We start from the raw sequence: 23,513 nt of genomic DNA on the forward strand, positions 1-23,513 counted from the left end.
TCGACAGAGGAGGCCATGTGGGCACAGGTGTGGAAGCCCGAGGCAGCCCGGGGCAGATGGGGGAGCAGGCATCGGTGAGGCTAAGCCTCCAGGGGCACGGGTGGGAGGGAGCAGCTGCCCAAGGCAGCATGAAACAGGGTTAGTGGGGGGGTTCTGGAGCCAGACTTCCTGATCTATAAGTTCCCATGCTTGCAGCTGGGCAACCCTGGGGAAGTGACCCAACTGCTCCATGCCTCAGTTTTCCCACCTATGAAGAGAAATGGGACTAGCAGGACCACTGTCCTTGGAGGGATTTTGTGAGCATAAATGAATTAATTCTTGTGTGGAGCTTAGAGAGAAGCCCTGCTGGTTCGGTGGTTAAGCACTCAGCTGCTAACCGAAAGGTTGGAAGTTGGAACCCACTAGCTGCTATGAGGGAAAAAGATGTGGAAGCCTGCTTCCATAAAGATTTACAGCCTTGGAAGCCCTATGGGGCAGTTCTGCTGTGTCCTGCAGGGTCACCGTGAGTCAGAACGAACTCATGGCAGTGGTTTGGGTTTGGATGGAGCTTGGGGCAACATCTGGAACATCGTGAGCACCTGGTAAATAGTGCCATTATTTTGGCATAATTATCTACATAATTGTCTCAGCTAGCCATCGCAGTGACCTCAGAGCCATACACGTGTATTCAGACAGGTGGAGAAGGGTGTCCAGACTCACACAACTGGCAGACACAGCGCTGGGTTCTGAACCCATGGGACCCCAAAGCCTATGTTTCTGAGCTACTGCTTGAGGCTGGGGTTGATCACGATGGGCCTCATGGGAAATGGGAACCACTTGCTTAGCAAACCCCAGTGGCTGGCAGGGTGTGAATTCTCACGGATGCCCCTCCAGGGATGCACAGGGCCAGGGGGCCTTCAAGGAGCCAACAAGGCCTGCACCCGCCATGACACCCACCCTGGAGCTACGGCCCTTGGAAACCAGAGCAGAGGACCCCTGGGCCGTGGGGAAAACTTGGGGGTGGGCATTCTGGCACCGCCATGGCTGCTTGTGTCCCTGCTGGGTACTGCTATGCGACCTCCCAGGGGTGCAGTGCCAGGAGGCCAGCACTCCTGGGGTCCCCTGGGCACAGGCACCCTTCTCCATTCTGGTCAGCGTGTTCCCAGGCTCTGCCCCAGTCTGCCTCTGAGGCTCATCTCTCTCCCCGCTTTGCGCGGCCTCCAGCATTTGCTCTTGGCTGCCTCTGCATCTGTGTTTGCTTTTAAAAGAAGGCCAGGTTGGGAGGCCCACTGGGGCCCCAGGAAGGAGGAAGCAGTCTTGTTAGATTGGGGTGTGGAAAACAGAGAAGGGACTGGCTGCACAAGGCAGACCTGGGTCCCTCTCTGCCAGTCAGAGCCTCGGGGTCCCCTACAGGCTGCCTGCTGCTGAGCTGGCTCTCCGGCACTTTTTCTGGGCTGGGAACGATGGCAGCTCCAGCTCCTGCACTCCAGGTGATTTGCCCCGGAAGGCTCTCCCTCCATGAACCGCCCCTGCCAGGGTTGGACTTTCACAATGCAAGGCACAGTCACTGCAGATGCACCAGAGGGAGGGCAGGGTGCCCCTTTACCACCTGGAGGTCCTGGCCATGGAAGCGGGTAGCCGCGTACCGACAGGGCCTGCCTGTGGTGGGTTCCCGCACTGCTGCCCGTACAACCTGAAGAAATTCCCGGTCCTCTGAGCCTTACTTTCCTTATCACCAAAATGGAGTCCTCGTGCCCACCTGATCTGGGGGGTGTATGGCCTGTGTCACGCGATGTTCGGGACCTGTCTGCTGTGGGGCACCAACCCTGTGCCAGGCTCCAGGTGATTGGTCCCGGCCACAACCCCAGAAGCCCAGATCCTCTCTGGGCAACCAGACAGGCCGGATGCTTCCCTCAGCACACGCCTAGTGGTGGTGAAGGGGAGTCCTGCTGAGCTGAGCCCCAAGGGAACTGGGCTCAGAGCTGTGTGCTGGAAGGGGCATTCAGGGAGGGCTCCCCAGAGGAGGTGACCTTTAGGCTGTACTCCGAAGGATGATTCAGGTCTAGGTGGGTGGGAGGCCAGGCCAGAACATCAGCTGGGGCCCCATCATACCCAAAGGGCCTTGAATGCCGTGCCAAGGCACTTGGAGTTTATCCCTGAGGCAGGGCAGTAAGAAGAGGTTTTAGGGTGAGGAGTGACAGTAGATCACAATATTAGGATGGCAGCGGCTCTGGTGGCTGCTTGGAGGATGTTCTCCCAGGGGCTCTGTAGAGCCCTGTCTTGATCCAGGAGAGAGGGCCTGAGGCCCACCACCAGCAGAGGCCTGGGCCTGAGAGAGGGGCAGAGAGGTGCTGTGGAGGGAGAAAGGCATCACCAGGACCTGGGCATTGAGGGTGCACCTTGTCATGTGACTACAGAGGCACAGGGTAGTGAGGGGGCACCCAGTGCCATAGTGTCCAAAGGGAGTGAATTCCAAGTGGCATGTGGTGCCCTCTGCCCTCGAGGCTTCTGTGCACAAACCCCCTGGCACTTGTTAATTGGGCGGGTGCCAGTCCCCACTCTAGGCCCTTGTAGTAGACACCTGGGCAGGTGCATTTCAAAACCTGGCTGGGAGCTGCAGGTGTGAAGAGGGGTACAGAGGCCGGGCTTCCGAAGGGTATGAGGAGGGCAGGGGGCCCTGAAAGCAGAGGCGGGGTGCTGAGCCTCCAGAACCTGGAAGGGTCCATGGAGGTGCAGCAGGCAGCATGTGGGCCTGGCTGGAGAGAGGAGGGGAGGGGAATGGGGCACTCAGCTCGAGAGTGAATTCACCGACAGTTGCTGAGTGTCCTTCCGGCATCAGCCCGGTGAGCAGAGATGACGGGGACAAGGTCCTTGCCCTCAGGGAGCTACTGAGTGCTACATGCGGGGCTGCATAGCACAGGCACGGCACCGAGCTCACGCTGCTGAGTTGCTTCTCCGGGATCAGCCAATACATGAAGGGGAGGGCATCTGAGGCAGAGGGAACAGCACTTGCAAAGGCCTGGTACCAGGGAGATGTCAGAGGGCAAGGCCCTTAAAGTCATGCCAGTGTGCATGGACCTGGTTCCTGCGTAGGGCACAAGTCAGCAGGCCCCTCCGAGAAGAAAGGCCACGGGCTGCTGGAACCCGGGCGCATGGGTGGGGGAAGGCCAGTGCTTGCTGAGTGCTGTCTACCCAAGGAGGGTGACGGACCCCAGTGCCAGCCCATCAGTAGCCCTCATGTTTCTTCCTGGCATGGTCACATTCACTGTAGCCATGGGGGCCTGTTTGCGCAGAGGGCGGTGCTGTGTCTAGGTAGGTGATAGGTCCCTGCCCCTCTGGTGTTAAAGTCCATCTAGGTGAACCAGGCAGGGAGGGAAGAGGAGGGTGCCCAGGTGATGGCGTCCTGGCAGGAATGTCCCGTCATGGGGCAGGAAGGCAGCCATGGGCCCTGAGAGCCAGTGCTATTCCTCACACCGGGTCCTTCCCACCACCGCCAAACCCACACACGCTTAGGACAATCTTCAACCTCCACACTCTGGGAACGTGGTGCAAAGGAATAAACAGCCAACGGGTGACCACCTGTTTCCACAGTTGTCCTCTGAGGCACTGTCATTGTTGTTGACACTAAGAACCAGAGAGGTGAAGTGGCCTGCTCCAGGTCACGCAGCAATTTGGACCTTCAGCCGCCTCTCAGCCTCACTGACGGCAGCCTGGTTAGTTGGTGATGAGCACCGCTGCCGTGAGGCTTTGGGGCGAGCTGGCTGGGACTCCCCCTGGCTCAGGACCTGGCTGTCTTCCATATCATTCCTGCTGCCCCCGCTGTCCTTGACCCCATGGAGGAGGAGTGCCTCCCAACAATAAGCCCCCCTGGATGGAGTCACAGATGACAACCACCACCGAGGGAACAAGCCCAGGAGGCCTGGTCCTCGCCTGTGTTGGGGCAGGCAACCTCGAGCCGGGCCAAAGACGGGCAAAGTGGAATGGAATCCTGGTCTCCTCTGTGACAGGGTGCAGACGTCCAGCCCGGGAAGTGTGTAAACACAGCTATTTTTAGCCCTCGGAGGGCTGAGGGTGCAGCAACGTCACCCGGATTTGCCTCAGCCCCCTCCCCCCACCCCACCCGGGAGAAGAGGCCTCCTTTGCCCCTGCCCCCTCCCTCCCTGATGAAGTCCCAGACCCACTAAGTGAAGGATCAGGCTGGGGGCCCAGCGAGGCTGCCCACGGGCCAGGAGCTGAGGCCCAGACAGCTCTCAAGGGGCAGTCGTGTGGTTTTCAGAGCTGACGTTTCAAGTTGCACGAGAGACGTTAGAGCCATGCGATTCCACGCGTTTCCGTGGTTCTGGCTCCCTCACCCTGTGCCTGTCCTGGTCTGGCTGGGGCTTGGCCAGGGCAGCACCTGGGAGGAACCCTGGCCTGGGCGTCAGGGGGCCAGATCTTCACTGCCCCTTGCCATCGTGGGCACCCAGTATCAGCATCTCCGTGTGCTCGTCTGTGAAGTGGGGGTGATTCCGACCTGGTCCGCGGGGGCAGCGTGGAGCAAAAGAGAGAATGGATGTGTGCTCAGGTGTTCAACAGACCCTGTGTTTACTGAGCATCAATTCTGTGCCAGGTGTGAGCCAGTGTGTGTGGAGCAGAGAGGCTGCCCAACGAGGTGCAGACCCCTTGGGATCATACACACAGCAACAGTGATCAGCTGCGGTATGAGCAGCGTGGGAAACGAGCAATGTGACGTGGGGGGACCACGGAGGGGATGTATGTTAGACAATGCCAGTCAGGGAGGACTTCTTGAAATTCTTAACTAAATCAGAGCCGCCCCAGTGAGGGGAGAGTGTGGTGAGAGGAATAGCAGGTGCAAAGGCCCTGGGGCAGGAATAAGCTGAGTTGGAGCAGATTGCCCAATAAGTAGGGTTCGGATCGGCTTTCTTGTGCTTACTTACTAATTTGTAGTGCACAATTTCACCTGCTTTTCACCACATCAAAGAAGTGGCAAAACCCGTGTGAAAGCACGTACTACAGATTAGTAAGTAAACACAGTTAAGCCCGTATGTACCTTGGTTACTATAAGCCTGTGTGTACCTTGCTTAGAGCTCGAGAGTGGCAGGGAAAACACTGGAGCTGGAGGGCAGGGATGGAGGGGTCAAGGGCAGAGAAGTGGGCAAGGGTCAGATGCATAGACCTGTGGACCGAGGGGCTACCTGGGGGGAGGGGGAACGCTATGAACAGGCAAAGCTTTACATTATGGCAGCTAGGAGGAGCAGGAGAAAATCGAGGACGGAAGCCCAGTGAGGGGGCTGTTGCCCTCACACAGCAAAGGAGCTGTAGAGAGGTGGGCCGATAGAGCACAGGGAGGGTAAGGGAAGGTTGTCCCTCAGCCTTGGGAACGTGGGATTTGATGCCTGAGGGTTTAGGGAACACTGATGATGAAGGGGCCGGTGGAGGGTGCAGGGAGGAGAGGGTCTGGGGAGTGGGGGCCCTGGGCATGCCGTTCTGGACACCCACGTTTGAGACGTGGGTGGACATCTAAGTGGAGAAGGCAGCCGGGGGCAGCTTCGTGTAGAGTGCCAGGTCCTGGTCTGCCACCGCTCTGCTCCAGGGGCTCCCTGCCAGGCTGTGGGGGTGGGTTTGTCCCTTGGGCCTGGCCTGGGGTTTTGTCCCAATCCATTGTGGTGGAGGAGTACTTCCGGGGCCCTGGCTGGGAGCTGGCGTCTGGGTGAAGGAGGGGCAGGGCCTCCAGCCTTGGTGCTGATGGGTGGAAGACTCTGCCCCTGAAGGCTGGGTCTGAACTGGTCAGGAGGCCCTTGCTGGGGGACACAGGGACACCTGGGCACCTGCCCTGGGTGTCACTACCAAGCCTCATTCTTAGCTGGATAGACTTCTTATTGTGAAGCAGCAACTGTCCCCGATACCCCGCCATGCACCTGGACCAGATGGGAAGGGCCAAGGGAGCCACAACACGATTTGGGATTTTTAACAGATTGGAGAGAAAGAAGCCAGCAGACCTGGTTCTACCCCTTGTTTTGCCACCAGCTGGCGGTGTGACCCTGAACATATCCCCTCCCTCTCTGGCCCTTGGAATTCCCACCTGAGGCAGCAGGATAATGAGAAGGCTCAGCTTGAGTCCCTGTACTTTGGTTGCTGAGCTTTGGTATTGACAGGCCTTGGTGTGAGTGAAGTCTGAGGCTGTACTGTGGAGCACCTTGTGGGGGCTGGGGGTACAGAGGAGTATGGCAGGGAGGGCACATGAAGGATAAAAAACCCGTGAAGGATGGTGCCTGGAAATGAGGTGGGATCACCAGGCTACTGTGGAGGGTCCGAGGGGCCAGCTTACAATAGGAGCAGTGGTGCCCTCAAGAAAATCTCTTGGCTTTGTAAAGCCTCAGTTTTACCGTCTGCAAAATGGGGGTAATGAATGCCACTGACCTCTGGGAATGAGTAGCTGTGGTAATGTAAGGCCAGCAGCCAGCTCAGTGCCTGCCTTCAGCTTCCAGTGCTTGGCTGCTCCCTGCTCCCTCTCCAATTTGCAGCTGGAATCCGAATTTCAGGGGAGGGCTCTTTTCCTGTGGGGGCTTCCTGTGGGAACTGCTGTCCCGGGGCCTGGGAGTCCTGCCAAACCTGAGTGTGGAGGCAGTGGACCTCGCCGAGCCTTGGAGACTGGCCCACCGGCCCCCGCTTTCTGAGTATCAGCCTCAGGAATTACTAGTAAAGCTGGTTGTATTTTAACCTGAACGCAGGTTTGCGTTTTCTCTCTCTAAGAAAGGCTAGGCTCTGAATTTTCTATCAGCACTGATGTGGTTGCTGTTGTTGTGTTGTTGTGTGTGTGCGTGTGTGTTAACTGCCTTGGGCTTTAGAATTGTGGCAGAAAGTGAGGAAAATAGCAGACGCTGTATCCAGTTGCCACCAAACTGTCTTGAAATGCTATAAATATTTTCTAAAAAGACTAGCTTCCTGAGCCTGGCATGTTAGTTATCTCCTCCCCAAGAAACTGATTCCCGAAAATTAAGACAAATAACCTCTTAACTCACAGTTGTTAACCTCAGGTGTGAAAACCGTTCCTGCGCCAGCCTGGGTCAGAGTGACTGTGATTCCGTTTGGTGTGGAGAAGGTGGCATCAGCAGCAGAGAGAAGAGAACCTTGTGCTTGGTCAGGAGGCCCAGGTTGGAAGTCTGTCTGGGCCGTTCACTGCTGTGTGACCTCAGCAGAGCTTACCTCTCTGAGCCCCTTCGTTTCCTCACCTGTGTAGCAGAAACATATTACCTGTCAGCCCTCAGAGCCAGGCAGGCATCGCTGAGCTAGGCACGCGCCCTCAAAGGTGCACGAAGGTGATCGTGAAGGTATCCGTACTGGGTTAATCACCACTGAGGGGACCCCTCCGCTCCCAGCCTCTCTAGCCCCCGGCTGTGGAAGGACAGCATCCTTGGAAGCCACTCCTCCTTCAAGGCCCCCGGCACGTGCTGGTCTCTCTTTGCAACAGCTCTGATCATAGACTGGGAGCCTTGAACAGGTAGCAGAGCAATCCCGTTGCTTGTGCTCCTAGCATTTGTTTTTTATGTTTAGCTTCTGTTCATGGTAAATGGAACTGATTTTATATCTGAAGTAATACCATAAAATTTTTGTTCCTGGGTGGTGCAAATATTTAACACGCTTAGTTGTTAACCAAAAGGTTGGTAGCGCAAGTTTACCCCGAGGCACCTTGGAAGAAAGGCCTGGCAATCAACTTCTGAAAAATCAGCCACTGAAAACCCTCTGGAGCACAGTTCTGCTCTGACACACAGGGCGTCGCCAAAGTCGGTGTCAACTTGACGGCAGCTGGTACTGGCATAAAGTTTTTAAGAATAAACGTGTTCACGCAAAAATTGTGAGTTGATTTCAAGAGAAATATTGAGTAAATAGAAGTCTAGGTGGCGGGAGGATATGACAAAAATCAGGAAGGTGGTGAGGAAACGTGAGTGGGCTTTATAAACGGCCGAGTTGCCAGTCCTTTTGCATTCATTGATTTGTATCCCCTCATAGAAAGAGTGGATGGCGGGGAAGGAAGTGTTGAAGAATTGTCTTTCCGTTACACGACACCCAGAGGTGATGGCTGCACTCTGTAGCCACAGCGAAGCTGAGGGAATCCCTTTCCCAGTCCAGGTTGAGGGAAGCTGCTCTCCCAGGGAGTTTGGGGCAAGAACCCGGGATTCTGTGGCCAAACCAGACCTTACTTTCCACATCCTCTGCATGGCTCCAGTGAAGTTTTCTAACTGAGGGTCCAAGGTTGGCACTGGCCAGCTGGCATTGCTCTGGCTGGTGACCAGGATCGGGTCTTGACTCCTCCAGGGTCAGCCACATGAGGTCAGCCATGCCAGGAGGAGTGACACAGAAGGAAGTTAGTGGATGGGGCCAGGGGCTGGGCAAAGACCTTGCACAGGCCAAGCAGGGACGCAGAGGGCTCAGTGCAACGTGAGCGTCATCTGTGGTCACTGGAGGTGGACAAGTGCCATCCCCTCCAAGCTGTCTTTATTCAAAAAACTTTCAAGATTTTTTAAATTTTGACCTTGGGTATAATAGTTGCTCCGCTAACAGAGACACAGAATACTGTAGGGTTTGTTTTACACTCTGTTTGGTAGGGATAAGCCTGGGGTGCTTCGTAGAAAAGGTATTCTGAGGCCATGTTTGCGCTCTGAAAGGGAGTATGGGGATTAATTGGTAATGCCTGCCATGGGTGTGGGAAGGAAGCCTGGTGGCACATGTGCCTTTATGTGTCATTCAGGAGCTCCCTTGAGCCTGAGGTGGGCTCCTGTCCCCACGGCACCACCAGCGCCAGGCATGGTGATCAGTTAGTGATTGAGTCCCTGAAGCTCGTGTTGGAACCTAGCAGGCACTTCCTGGGTGGCCCTTACTCATTCCACAGTGATGGCCCCAACCACGTTGCAGGCCCTGGGGGGTCAGCATCCTGCTCTGCTGTTAATGGAGCCTATGTGCTCCCCACACCCCTGCCCCGCCATGGCTAAGCCAGGACAGAACACAGGCTGGGTGCCTCGGAGCGTCTGTCGATCAGACTGAAGGAGGATCAGTGTGCTATTGAGGGGAGAGCCCCTGGAAGTACGACAAATAGGAAGGTTGGGGAAGTGCCTTGGAGCCCTGCTTTGCAGCAGTAGAGGTAAGACCACCTCACATCCACACACTGTGCAGACAGCCACGTGCCCTGGCTTTTCTAGGACAGTCCTGGTTGGAGATCCCTTATTCCATTGTTCTTGAGTACACCCGCCAGGGTAGACGCCAGGGCTTCTGATTTGGAAATCCTGGCTGCTGCATATACAGACATCTTGCCTCTGCATCGTTTTCAGAGTGCACACTCTACCCATTGGCTTCATATCTCATCAGTGGTTGTCCGCATTTTATAGGTGAGGAAATTGAGGCCCAGAGTTGGCCAGTGACTTGCTCAAGGTCACACACACGAGTAATGCAGGGACCTGGACTGAACCCAATACGCCCATCACCTTCCGCTCCCAAAGATGGTGCAAAGGACTTTGTACATCCTGGTGTTTAAACTCCACTCGCTCATTCATTCATTCATTCATTCATTCATTCATTGAGCCTTCACAGCCAAGGGGGTAAAAGCTTTGGAGCAAAATCGCCTGGTTTGCATTTCTCCCGAAGCACCACTGGATGGGTTCGAACTGCCAACTTTTAGGTTAGTAGTCCAGCACAAACAGTTTGCGCTACCCAGCGACCTTGACCTTTGACAAATTCCTAGTCTGTCTATACCTGAGTTTCCTCATCTATAAATGGGTATAAATACCAGGTGGGCTTGTTGTGACGATTAGCGGGTTAACAGGGCCCAGCTCAGGGTGCCATCTTTAGAGTGCTGGTTGGTGTTATTCAACCCTCATGAGGCAGCGTGGGGCTCCTCCGCACCCCAAGAGAGAACCTTTAAGTGAACGGGGTGGGCTCAGTGTGCCAGGTCCCCGGGGCAGGGAGGAGGCATTCAGAAAGGCTTCCTGGAGGGCTAGTGCCTGGCGGGGCTGGCGGGTGACGTGGCAGACCTGCCGGGCAAAGGGACCGGGTTGCAAAAGCACAGGGCAATGGGGTGGTATGGCCTCAGGGCCTGGCCCTGACAGATGATGCCATCCAGGACCTCCCTGGTTATAGGATGGCACCCATGCCTACCCTCGGCCCCCCTGCAGCCTAGGCTACCAGACCTCAAGATGGGTGGGCACAAGGGTTGAGGAGAGGTGGAAAGGCCGACTTGGCTTGTCCCAGTGCCAGGCAGAGAAAGCCCTGGCCCAGGGGTGGCTGTCCACCATTTACAGGCTAATGCTCCCCACTATCTGTCTGTCTGTCCACCTGTCCGTTTCTCTTCTTGTCATCTGTCCTTGCAGTATGCGCTGCAAGCCCCTCCCCAGCATAAGGCCACTGTGGCTGTCTCTGCTTTCAGGCCTGGTCTTGGCGCCCCAGCCCACCCTGACCGCCATCTATTCTTCTGCTGGGGCCTGGGGCCCAGTTTTAATCATCCTTGCTCCACCACAAAATTCAGATGTCTGTGTTATTAATGGAAACCCTGGTGGTACAGTGGTTAAGTGCTACAGCTGCTAACCAAAGGGTCAGCTGTTCGAATCCTCCAGGTGCTCCTTGGAAACTCTATGGGGGCAGTTCTACTCTGTCCTATAGGGTCGCTATGAGTCGGAATCAACTCTACGGCACTGGGTTTTTTTTTTTTTTTTTTTTTTTTTTGGTGTTATTAATAGTCACAACTAATCAGGGTCCAAGGCAGAGTCTTTCCTGGGGCCTCAGGTCCTCGTGCCGAGCCCTGGAGGCCCCAGGGTCCCCTCACTTCACAGACAGGGAAGTGATGCTGGGAGGAGGCAGTGACTCCCTGAGATGGAGTGGATGTGGACCCTCTTTGGGTCTCAGGTCAATGACAGCACCGCTGTGTCCCTGTCCTGAAATGGCCTGTGCACCGTCCCTGCTATGGCCCCAGTGCACCTAAGTCCCGTGGTGCTGCTTGCTGGAAAGCTTCAGGTGGTGGAGGTGGGATGAGAGGGCAGTGCTGAGCTTGTGGCTGAGCTCAGAGTCTCAGGCTGGGAGCAGAGGAGGAAATGTGGAAATGGAGGAGGCAGGGCCTAGTGGGCTAGCAGGAGGGGAGGGGAGGGTCTGGGTGGGGTTGAGGGTGGGGAGGCGGCCTGGGCGAGGGGATGCCAAATACCAACTCCTTCCTCCCCGCCCCGCCCCACCCAGTGGACCAAGGCCTGATGCTGCCTGATGCGGCTGCTGCTCGGCTCCAAGCGCCAAGACATGGTGTCCCAGGAACAGTGATATAAACGCTTGCAGCCGCGGCGTCCTGATTTATGGGGCTGTTTTGGACAGGCCTGACTACCTCAGCGCAGCAGCAAGGGGGGCTCTGTGCACACATTCTGCAGATGGCCGCTGGCCCACCTGCCTCCCACAGCCCTCTCTCCTGGGCCCTGCCACTGCCAAGGCTCCGTGTGTGTGTGTGCGTGCGTGTGTGTGTGTGTGCGTGTGTGTGCGTGTGCGTGCGTGTGTGTGTGTGCAGCCATGCCCAGGGGAACCCACGCAGGACTTTGAGCTGTGTGCCTCAGAGGCTGTGCATGGCCCTGTTGACAACCCTGAGCTGGGAGCCCCACCAGCAGGGATGCTTCTGTGTGTGAGCGTGTGTGCATATGAACACGTTTGCCCGGGTGCACCTTGCGGGTGCCTGCCCTCTGGGCAGTGTCTCTCAGGCATTTGTTGGCACAGCCTCTAGGGCATGTCTGCCTAGTGGCCTGTGCACCCTGGTGTGGCTGTGTCCCAGCCGAGGTGCTGTGCACACGCCTGTGTGAGCACGTGTGTACATGTCTGCACGTGTCTGCACTCGGCTGTGCATCAGGGTGTGTGGCTGTATGTGGATGCCTGTCTTTTCTTACCCGTGTGCACACACACGCGGTACCAGGGGACTGAGGCACCCTGACCTCGTTAAGCTCGTCAGTGCTCTGTTGTCATAAATGGGAGCATGGAGGACCTCACCTAGGAGCCCTGCTGGGAGAGTGGAGAGATGGCCTTGTCCTCAGGGTATGTCCTCTCCTTCCCCATAGGGATAGTGCAGGAGAGGGAAGGCTGACAGGGGGCCGTGGTATCTGCCCCCAGGCCCCACGCCGTGCTCCTGAACCCTGTCCAGTTCTCCCCAATACCCCTCAAGCCCAGCCTTTACCCTGTGCCAGGCCTTTGGGGAGAAGCCCTGTTGCAAGTCTGGCAGATGGGGCGCACAGGTAGTCCTGTGACCAGCATGTGGCCTGGGCTGCCTCCCTTGGCCTCTCCCACCCCTGCCGTTCTCCCAGGGTTCTAACAGCAGCCTCCTCACTTTGAGAGTGGAAATAAAGCAAGTCAAGCCTTCCAACCAGGACTCAGCTTCCCCATATAGATGGTAATCACAACCCTCACTGGCAACCTCCCCGGGCTGTGTGAGGGTCAGAGAGAAAGGGCCTCACGACGGGTGGGGGACAAGCAAAAATGGGGCCACGGGACGCTGGGGACGGTGTGCAGGGCCTGGGGCCGACACCTGCCTCTGAGTCCCTGTGCTCCCACACTCCACCTGCGACTTGGGGCGGGTTACTTACCCTTACTCTTGATGGGTCTTGGATTCCTCTTCTTTCAGGTGGGCATATTAATAGTATCTACCTCATGGTGTTGGTGGAAGGAGTCATTTGAGTTGTCTGTTGAGCTTAGCACAGTTCTTGGCACAAAACAGCTCTGAAGTCAGTGGTGCTCATTGCCAGCCTTGTCACTCTGCCATGGCCACTAAGTCTGAAAACACAGGTGACCACATGATGAATGATTTATTGAGGTCATGTTACAATACCTGTTAATTCGATGTTTTCTGTGTTTCAGGCTTTATGCCTGTCAGTCCTTATCCAAGAAGAATCAAAACCCTTATTCAGGGCAGCTCAGAGAGGCGGTAGTGAAACCGGCACCCGCAGCCTGCAAGGTGGTGGCCTACAGAGGAAGTGGTTGATACTACCTCTACTGGCTGAAGGAATCGGCTCCTGAGAGTCAGGGTGCCATTGCCTCTGCTGTCCCTGTGGGAGGCAGGTGGTTGTCTCTGCCACTCCCTCCTGTAGACCACATGGTTACTGTGCCACAGCCCGCCCCATGGCCCTCACATGAGACCCAGAGACGGATGTGATGTCTGAGCTGAGCCAGACGAGGACCCCAGACCCTGCCTTTGAGACCTGGGCTCTTTCTCCTGCTGGCCTCAAACCTATGGCAGCAGTTGGCTAGTTAGACACAGCAGTAGCGCATGCAAAGGCCCTGAGGTCTGCAGTCCATGAGCAGTCCTCATCACAGGTGAGCCCCCTATTTGGGCCCTACTTGGTGCTACCTGCTGGGGTACAGAAGAGGATGCTGAGTCCCCATCCTGGCAGAGGTGAGCTGAAGAAATGAGCCCCAGGCGCCAAGACCAGGGCAGGGAGAAGACAGCTTGTGGACACAACCAGGGATGCAGGGCCTCAGGGAGGATGTGGGGGCTGAGGTGGGCCCAGATGGGCAAGCTTCCAACAGGCAGGCAAGGCTGGAGCCAGACCTTGAAGGATGAAGAGGACTTAGCTCACAGGAAGGGATGGCGTTCCAGAAGGACAGAAGTGCGTGGGCAAAGGTTTGGAGTCATTCCTGGGCGCAGACACCAGTGAACGCTTGCCCATAAGACATCTGGGCCGCTCTGACCTGACGGCCTCGGCTCTTGGTGACCAGTGGCCATGGGTGAAGCAGATGGCCAGCAGGGGGTGGGGCTGCCTCCAGGCCTGAGCCAAGTGAGGCCAAGTGGCCCACACGGGCCAGAGCCTGAGACCTTGGCACCAGCCACACAGAGCTCTCAGCTCGAGAGTTAATGATTCATTTGTGGCCAATTTCTGCTGGCCTTTGCCTGGAAATTCCCAGGCCCACCCCTTCCCTCGGCTCCGGGAGCGCCATGGGTACAGTCTCGTTTACACTTGGCTGAGAACATCGCATCCACTATCCAGGGATGGTTTCTAAATTGCAATGGGAGCACTGCAGGTTAGATGTCAGGAAGGACGGATTCTCAGCTGGAGGCTGGGGGCTGGAGTGCTCTCTGCACGGGGGTTGATTCTAAGGAAGGAGCGTGTTGCCGTCACGCTGGGTTGGTTTTGAGCATAGTAAAGTGAGAGGCCCTTCCTGACCCTGTGTGGCAAGTGCTGATGACAGGAACCCATCTGTGTTTGGGCTGTCCTTGGTGGTTTGGAGCAGATTTAAACAGAATGAAGTCTAGTGTCTTCCTCCACTCGTTAACAACCTGTGTTATGCAGATGACACAACCTTGTTTGCTGAAAGTGAAGAAGACTTGAAGCATTTGCTGATGAAGATCAAAGACTATAGCCTTCAGTATGGATTACACCTCAACATAAAGAAAACAAAAGTCCTCACAGCTGGACCAATAAGCAACATCATGATAAACGGAGAAAAGATTGAAGTTGTCAAGGATTTCGTTTTACTTGGATCCACAATCAACGCCCACGGCAGCAGCAGTCAAGAAATCAAAACACTTCTTGCATTGGACAAATCTGCTTCAAAAGACCTCTTTAAAGTGTTAAAAAAGCAGAGATGGCACTTGGAAGGCTAAGGTGCACCTGACCCAATCATGGTATTTTCGGTCTTCTCATACACAGCGAAAGCTGGACAATAAATAAGGAAGACCAAAGAAAACTTGATGCTTTTGAATTGTGGTGTTGGTGAACAATATTGAATATACCATGGGTTGACAGAAAGAATGAACAAATCCATTCTGGAAGAAGTACAGCCGGAATGTGCGTTAGAGGCAAGGATGGCGAGACTTTGTCTCCCATGTTTTGGACATGTTATCAGGAGGGATCAGTCCCTGGAGAAGGACATCATGCTTGGTAAAGTAGAGGGTCATCGAAAAAGAGGAAGACCTTCAACGAGATGGATTGACACAGTGGCTGCAACAATGGGCTCGAGCATAACCACGATTGTGAGGATGGTGCGGGACCGAGCAGTGTTTCCTTCTGTTGTGCATAGGTTCCCTGTGAGTCGGAAGCAACTCGACGGCACCTAACAACAAGTCTAGTGTAACGTGAAAAGTGTTGTGGCAGTTAAATATAACTAAGACTCGACAAGAGCAGGATTTGGCTGGGTAGAGAAAGCAATAACTTTTGCAGAGGCCCTGGGGCATGAAAGTACAAGGAAGGTTGTTTAGGGAAGGCTGAGTAGTTGTGGTATGGCTGGAGTGTAGAGGGTGTGAGAGACTTCTGGAAGCTTGGACAGAACTCATACGTGAAAGACTTGGAGGACTGGAGAATTTGGCAGTGGGCACTATGGCACCTGAGCAGAGACTGGAGTGTGTGATTTAGGTTTTAGGGTCGTTAACCCATTTGGCTGCTGATTCTGCTGGCCAGCAACCTTCCTTGACGGGCGGCGCTGTGCCAGCTCAGGCCTGAGCACTGTCCGGGGCCCAGGTACTTGTGTGGAGGCTGGACTAGAAGGAAGGAGTCGATGCACAGCCAACAGGTGAGGGGTGACACCAACCTGCACGGAGCCACAGGCTGTTGGCATGAACACAGACTGCGCGAAGGCAGGGGCTGGCTGAATGACTTCTTCAGCCCACCCAGCCCCGTCACCCCAAGTCCTTGTGTGCATGTGGCAGGGCGTTGAGGTAGAACTCAGTGTTCCTGGCAGACTCCGCGGCAGATGGCCTGGAGGTTAGCCCCGTCCTGTAAGATCGGTGTGGTCTAACAGAGGCCCGGATGTGTGTCTGTCATTGTGCAGAGACCAGAGAGGGGACAGCCACTGACAGAACCAGAGCAAAACTCGCATCCGCTGTCTCCAGTCCACCATCTCCCCACCCACCTTCGCTACCCCTCACAAATCTAAGGACATTTTCCTAGAACCAGGCAAAACAGAGCAGCCTGAGCCTCCAGGTTGAAGTGTCAGGGTTGGGGTGGGGGGGGGGTGGGGGTGGGGGTGGTGTCTATATCTTTCACAACTTTGCAAATTTAATTTCTTCTGATTATTTCTTGACAGTCCCAGGCGTTGGTGGTAAACACCCGCTCTCCCCAGCATGTTTCCCTGTGACAGCAGCTTTTTCTGGGAGGGTGCTATCAACACTTGGCAGGGCCTCCTCCAGCTCCCAGTGTGTGTGCTTCTGAAAAGCATTCAAGAATGTGGGGCCTGCCCAGGGTGCTGGGGGGAGGCAGGGCTGGGCCTGAGGCTCTTTGTTCCCCAGCTGCCTGCTTGGCCTCGGAGCCTCAGATGGCCCCTGGTATGGATGGTCCCAGGAGGTGAGGTGGAAGGTGTTGGGTGTCTGTGGCTCCTGAAGCCTCTGTGCCCTTGGCACAGCTCAGAGGCAGGCAAGGGAGAGCCCATCTCCTGGGGGCAGCGGTGCCAGGCCCGTCTGTGGCTGGGAGACCAGTGGTGTCCCGGCCCTGCAGCTTCGGTGGCTCTGCGTCATGCTGGTTTAAGTGTCCTGGGTCAGAGCCAGGAAATAGATCTGCCGTGGGGGGGTAGAGGTACCCTGGGCAGCCAGGGTGAACCCCGACCCTGTGCCCACCCGTGTGGGAGGCCTGGCCTCGTGTGCCTGGCCCCAGCCTGGCCTGGATCTGACCGGCACGTACAGGAGGGGCTGAGTTTCCAAGCTGCTCCACGCTCCAGTTGCTGCGCCCGTTTCGCGCACCCCACCCCCACCTGTGACTGCCATGTGAGACAGGCAAGGCTGTGGGCTCCAGGCTGGAGCTCTCTGCTGTTTCTCGCCGCTGCGTCTTTGCCCAGACCAGACCCCTTGCCTGGGATGCCCTTCCCAGTGTGTCCTCTACATCCAGGAGCTTACTGCTTCAGGGAGGGCTTCCCAGCAGCCCTCCTTCAGCTGGGGTGTCCCCTTTTCCTCTGAGCCCCCACTTTATCCACCTCCATCCCAGCTCATCTCACAGTGTAATATCATTGCGTGTTCCTGCCGAGGTCTCCCCGGTAGCCCGTGTAAGTGCCTTGAGTCTTTGAAATCTTCACCCCTGACACATAGTAGACGCTCAATAAAACAGGCGAGATTTCATCAAAGGGAGTCCTGAAGGCCACACTGGAGTCTCCGTTTGTCAGCGAGGGAGTTTGCAAACGCAAGGCTGACCACCCCGCCGCCCGCGGCCGTTTCCATTCCAGCCCTGGTGAATGTCTTCCTCACCAGCAGAAGCTGGTTCCCTGGGTTGCCTGTGTGATCGCTCTCCAGAAAACACCCGAGTGGAAACTGCATGAATGATTGATAAGAGCTGAGAGCTGTTTAATTTTTTTCCCCCTGTTTAATGGCTATCAATAATTTAATATGCTCTCTGTATGTTTTTAAGAAATAGCACCCAGTTTGCCGTCTCCGGTTTAGCAGGCTAAATGATTTAAGTGTTGGAAATGTGGCTCTGAGGGTGGAGGGTGAGCGATTCAGAGAGATCGGGGAGGCTGGGGTTGGGGAGGCAGGTTCAGAGCCAGCCAGTGGCATCTTGGCCTGGGTGTGAGTGTGCGTGCGTGTGCGTGGGTGCCTGTGTGTGTGTGCGCGCGCGCACGCACGCATGCACTCGTGAGGTGGTGGAGGGAGGCAGGAGGGAGGGAAGGGGTGGTAAAAGCCAGTGCCTCTCTGCTAAGAGCAAGATAATTGCTTTTCCGGGTCTCACTGAGCAGCAGCTGAACAGCTGTCAGCTTGCCCCCCACCCCCTGCCACTGCTGGGCTTTTCTGGATGGCTCTGGGGGCCCAGGGGGCTAGAAAGGAGCTGCTGCTGATACCACCACAGGCGAGAGCCCTCCCCTGCCCCCGACATCTTTCTGAAGCTTTTCCATAGTTTGTATTTTCACAACGCTGTGTGGTTAGGCCGATGCAAGAGCTGGTGACTTCCAGATGGGGTGGGGTGTGGGGAGGGGGCCTCAGAGTCAGTCATCTCTGGGCCCAGAGGGACCTGGAAGGTCATCTGCCAGTGCTCCCCTAAACTTCCCAGATGCCAAGAATCACCTGGGAGTACTTGTTAAAAATTTAAATTTCTGGGCTGCATTCCAGACCCACAGAATTTGATTGTCAGGGGAGAGGCCTGGGAAGCCGTGGATTTAACAAGAGCCCAGGTGATTCTTAGTCATCAGAGGAGCTGGGGAAATACAGAACCCAACCCCTTCTGATGCTTACAGCACTCACAGCACCACCTGACTTGAATACCTCTGGGGACAGGCCTCTCACCCCTCGTGGGGTAGCATATCCACCTGTGGAAAATGTCCCCTGTTCCCAGGCTCTTTCGGTCATGAGGCTGTGTGTGACCTACCCCACTGCCCTCAGTGCACAGAATTACCTCTGCTACAGCATAGGCTACCTCCCCTGGGGCCTGGGGCCTGGGGCCTGCGGCCTGCGGCCTGCCCCCTCCCCTCCTGGCCACCCTCCGGTCTGTCTGCCTCTCGACTGGGCAAGGAGCTTCGTTTCACAGCACGGTAGATGGCAGCGGGCATCAGCCAACTCTGGCGGCTTCATCCCTGGCACAGTGGGAACTTGACGAGGCAGAGGGGAGAGGGGAATGATGGGCCCAGGCCTTCTGCAGGAGAGAAGAATGTGACTCGTCGGAGACGGTTGAATAAGCCGGATCCCTTGATGGCAGTGGGGGAACTGAGGCCCTAGGGCCCCCCATCTCACACAGCCATTTAGGATGGCTCCGGAACTGCGAAGATGGGGCAGGGGGCCCCAAGGGAGAGTCTAGGGCTGAGGGGGCGTTTGGGCTAAGGTCAGAGCCCCAGTTTGGGGGCCAGCTGAGCCCTCTCCCCAGTCACCTGACAGCAGGCAGCTTCTGCCATCCCACCCCAGGATGGATGGAGGCGAGTCAGTACACTGAAGGGTTTCTCGCGGATCCGATGGCCCATCTGTCTGGCATTACAATTCTTAACGTGCTTTGCCTGGCAGCTTGCATTGTCTGGGCAGAGATGCAGTGTCCTGCAGCTGCCAGGCTGGCTTGCTGTTTTATCCTCACTGATAATGAAGAGGGGAGGGGCGGCGCATAGTTCATGGGTGTCACCTTCTACTGCACTACCTGGTTTCCCCTTAAATCCTTCTCCCCTGTAGACTGTATTCACCCCACAAATTCTGCCTCGCCTGAGCCCTGGGAGAAGCTTTTGCTCTGGCAGGGCTGGCATGTGACCCATGTTATGACTGCCAGCCCCCCAACATCCCCCCAAGCCTACTCTGATCATCACCACGTCACTATGAGGGTCTTGATCCTGGGGGAGGAGGGAGAAGAGTTGTGGCCTCCCCTCAGCATGATCTCTGCTTGAAGAGCTCAGAGAGCTGGGGAGACAGGCAGGAAAGACTTTACCCCACCCTGGGGAAGACGCAGTCCCAGAAAGAGAGCTGTGTGCATAAGGACGCATAGGTAGGCCTGGGGAGATCAGGAAGGGCTTCCTGGAGGAGGTGCTGCCTAACCTCAGGCTTGAAGCCCAGTGGGAAGGGGAAGAGCATCTGGGTGCAGAGGTGAGTGTGCAGACAAGAGTGAGGAGGGACCTGCAGGGGATAGGCTAGAGAGGCCAGCAGGCAGGCCAGGGCAGGCTGGACCTGATACGGCCCGGGTGGAGAGCCCCAGTAGGGACTGTTTGTTTTTAACGTCTGTGGAAGTATTACATCCATGCTGAAAAGCGTGCATGTCCTAAGTGTGTGCCATGAAAGGAACATGCCTGTGTAACCACCGCACAGACCGGTTCCCCCAGAAGCCCCTATGCGCCCCTTTCCCCCACAATTCTAACAGTTTGTTATCAGTTATCTACTGTTCCCTAACAAAGCACCGCAAAACTCAGGGGCCTAAAACAACTAGCATTTGTTCCTCTGGCTGCACTTGGGCTCATGGGGCTTCAGTCACCTGGAGGGCTGGCTGGACTGGAAGGTCCAAGATGGCCTGACCCACACCTGGAAGTTGGTGCTGGCTGTGGGCTGGGCAGCCTCAGCTCTCCATGTGGCTGCTGTCCTCCTGTCAGAGAGACCAGCTTCCTTCCATGATGGGGCAGCATTCTAAGATGGTACCCCCTCCTCAAGCCTCGTCTATAACTCACAAAATGACATTTTCACCATATTCCGTCGGATAAAACAAGTCACAAATCCAGCCCAAGTTCAGGGGTGGGGAAGTAGACGCCACCTTCTGATGGGAGGAGATACAAAGAATCTGTGGCCATGTTTAGTCCACCCCAAGCGTAGAGTTATTTTGTCTGTTCTGGAACGTTTTATAAAGGGATCCCTTAAGTGTGTTCTCTATCGTGTCTGGCATTTTTGGTCAGCAATATGTTTTAAGATTTATCCGTGTTGTTGCATATGGTTTCAGATCGCTCGTGCTCATTGCTGTGTGGTATTCCATTGTGTGGATATACCAGTTTGTCCATTCCATAGCTGATGACCATGTGGGAAGTTTTCACTTTCTGGCTATTGTGAATAGTGCTGCTGTGAACATTTTGGTACATGACTCTTGGTGAACATACGCACACATCTCTGTGGAAGTGGAACTGCTGGGTGATGGGATAAGGTAGTAGAAACTTCCAAACTGTTTTCCAGAGTGGTGGTACCAGTGTTTACCCCACCAGCAGTGTTTGGGAGGCCTGGAAGTGTTCTGTGGAGGGGAGTGAGGTGGTCAGTGCTTTTAGAAAGACCATCCAGGTAAAGATGGGCTGGAAAGGTGTCTCAGACCCTGGCCGGCAGTGGAGAACTGGAAGGGGCTCCCTGTAATGTCCCGTCACTGGCTGCCCCCCAGCCTTGGACCTCCAGGCTCGGGGAAGTAGGACCATCATACTGGATGGCTGTGTTCTGGGTGTGGCTTCTCCTGCAGCACATTCTCCAGTTCCAGGGCCCTCCGCTGCCCTGTCTCCTTTACCAACAAGTGGCCTCTCATGGCTGGCCCAATACCTCCACAGCCAGGGCTGCTGGTGCCTGTGTGAGCCCCACCTGACACTGAGGACACAGAGCTAGGGGGAGACTGCCATGGCAACCTCCCTCTGTGACAGCTCCTGCAACGGGCAAGGCCAGGGGATGTGGATTCTAGTTCCGGCCCTTTCTCTCTCTTGCTGTGGAACCATGGGAAAACCTTCCTCCTGTCAGGGCCTCAGTTTCCTCATTTGTAAGACGACAGATCCCTGAGAAAATCATCAGCCTCATTAAGTCTCTTCCCTCGCAGCAACCTGAACCTCGTATTCCAGAATCTAACATGGGGGAGGGAGCGGGGAGGCCCCCGGAAATCTCCCTGGACTTCCTGGCTGCAAGGCACAGGTTATTTGGCCAATTTTGTTCAGTTGTCCACGGACCACCTTCATCACACTCATTCATCCATTCACTCATTTATTCATTAAGTCATTCATTCATTCATTCATCAAGTGGTCTCCGTGGCCTGTGCTAAGCTCACAGAACAGAGGTAAACTAGACCTCGTTCCCGCTGTCCAGGATCGTTGGCCCAGGGTCCACTGAGGGGATGAAGGAGGGTAGGCTGAAGAGGGTGCCACGGAAGCCTTTGAGCAGAGTCAAGGAGGCCAGTAGGGTGTTGAAACACAGAGAAGTTGGGGGAAAGGCGCTCCTGGTAGGGTGCCTGGCGTGTGCTGCGGCTGGGGTGTCTGGAGGCCTGGCTGACCACAGCAGAGGGTGTCAGCACGGCCACTGCTGTGGAACGGGGAGCTAAGGAGGGGCTGACAACAGTGCTTCTCTGGTTTTGGACCTCAAATATGAGTTTCAGATGAGCCATATTGGGCGGCATGGCAGGCAGTTTCTTGGGTGGCTTTTCTGAGGTGGCCCGCTCCACCCTCCAGGAGGTGAACTAGGGTCCTGGGTGGATGGGGGCTGAGGTTGGTAGAGCGGGGGATGGTTGGTGGTGGGGGCCACCCGAGGGTTAGGACTGGAAGCTCACTGCGCCCTCTCATCTCTTCTTCAGGACTCAGCGGCTGTGCTGGGGCCACCTCCTCCTTCCCACCCCCAGCCTCCTCTTCCTGAAGCTCTCAGAAGCCTCAACTCCCGGTCCTTTGGCAGAGCCTTTACGCAGGTAAGCAGGGTGGCTCACCCCTAGCACTGTGGGGGTGCTGATGCTGGGCTGACAGGAGTGTGGGGCCCGGGCGGCGCCGGTGCTGATTCAGGGCCTGGCGAGCTGGGAACAGGGCCGTCCTCAATGAGGAACCCGTGGCAGAGGGCTTGTTTTTCAGTTTCCTCTCTTCCTTGGGTGAAAGAGTAGGAGTGGGGCCAGACTCCAGCCTGGGAGTTGGGCATTTGTTTTTGTTCTGTTGCCAACACCCAGTGTAGCCTTGGGTAGCCCCGTCCCCCACTGCTGAGAGCCCGGTTTTCTTATCTAGTAAATCAAAATAATAATAATCTCGCCTAACATTTTGAGCATTTAACTGAGTTCTTGTGTGATGCAAATGGTTCACATGTCTGGCTGCTAACTGAAAGATTGGAGGTTCGAGTCTACCTTGAGGCACCTCGGAAGAAAGGCCTGGAGCTCTTCTTTAGGAACATCAGCCATTGAAAACTCTATGTTCGACTCTGACACACATGGGGTTGCCATGGGTCAGAGTTGACAGCAACTAAAAAAAACCATGAACAAAAAAACTATATGCTGACCACTGTGCTAAGTGCCATGTGTTCATTAACTCTTTCGTATTCACAACAAGCAGAAGAGGTGGGGTGTTGTTCCTGCAGCTGTTGCACAGGTGGGGGAACTGAGGCTCATGGTTTGTGAAGTAACTTGCCCAAGACCACATGCCTGGCTGATCCAGGCCTTCACGTAGGGTGTGCCAGCCCCTAACCCTGGACTATCTGCCTCTGGTCTTGCCCACCTCTTGTTAGCCTGTGCTTGGAGATAGGTGCCCTCAGAAGTTCTGGGTCCTGTCCCGACTCAAGGCAAAGGGAAGGAGCCAAGGTGCCAGTGGCTATGGTTGGTCAGGGCTGTAAGTCATCTGTGAATGCAATGAGACGTGAACCAGGCCTGGCCTCCAGGGGTCCCTCTGAGGTGGCACCCAGAGCCCCTTCTAGAGGAGGGGCGTGTTGGCTGGATAAGGCTCTCTCTCCCCCTGCCTCCCAAGTTCGGTTTCCTGAGCTTGTACTGAGCACTTACTGTGTGCCAGGCCCTGGGCCCTGGGGTGTAGAGGAAGGGGACTGTTCCATCCTTCTCTCTGGTGGGAAGCAGAGGACCCCAACAGGGTGGTCAGCCCCATAACAGCAGGTGGATAGGGTTCAGAGGTTAGAGGGGAGACTTAAGTGGGGAAACAGGAGCAGTGGGTGAGAGGAGTGTGAGGCTGGCAAGGAGGGTGGCAGATTGTGAAGGGTCACACATGCCAGGCTGGGGTGTTAGCTCCCAAAGGCAGTGGGGAGCCATTGAGGGTTCTAAGTCAGGCAGTGACCATTGAAGGTGCTCTTTAGCCAGGTCCTGTAGTGCAGGCCAGGGTTGCATAGGAGAGACCCAGGCTGGAAGCTCGGAGGCTGGTGGGGCTGTGCCAAGGGCCTGGTGAGAGGTCAGAGACCTCAGCTGGGGCCAGAGCAATGGGCCTGGATAAGGAGTGAGAATCCCGGAGGCTGA

At 55.9% G+C, this 23,513-nt stretch overlaps 1 protein-coding gene across 7 annotated transcripts in view; it reads left to right on the top strand.

Moving 5' to 3' along the window:
* Nucleotides 1-23,513, top strand: part of ZMIZ1 (zinc finger MIZ-type containing 1) — a 257,806-nt gene that overhangs the window by 28,152 nt on the left and 206,141 nt on the right. For 6 of the 7 annotated variants that reach the window (XM_064269786.1, XM_064269785.1, XM_064269792.1 and 3 more), the window contains exon 1: nt 15,954-21,986. The gene's annotated coding sequence lies outside the window, so the exon portion shown is untranslated. Of the gene's footprint in view, nt 1-15,953; nt 21,987-23,513 lie in introns of those variants that run through there. The other variant, XM_064269791.1, reaches the window with a different exon arrangement.

This window comes from Loxodonta africana, chromosome 16 (genome assembly GCF_030014295.1).
Source record: "Loxodonta africana isolate mLoxAfr1 chromosome 16, mLoxAfr1.hap2, whole genome shotgun sequence".
Lineage (NCBI taxonomy): Eukaryota > Metazoa > Chordata > Mammalia > Proboscidea > Elephantidae > Loxodonta > Loxodonta africana.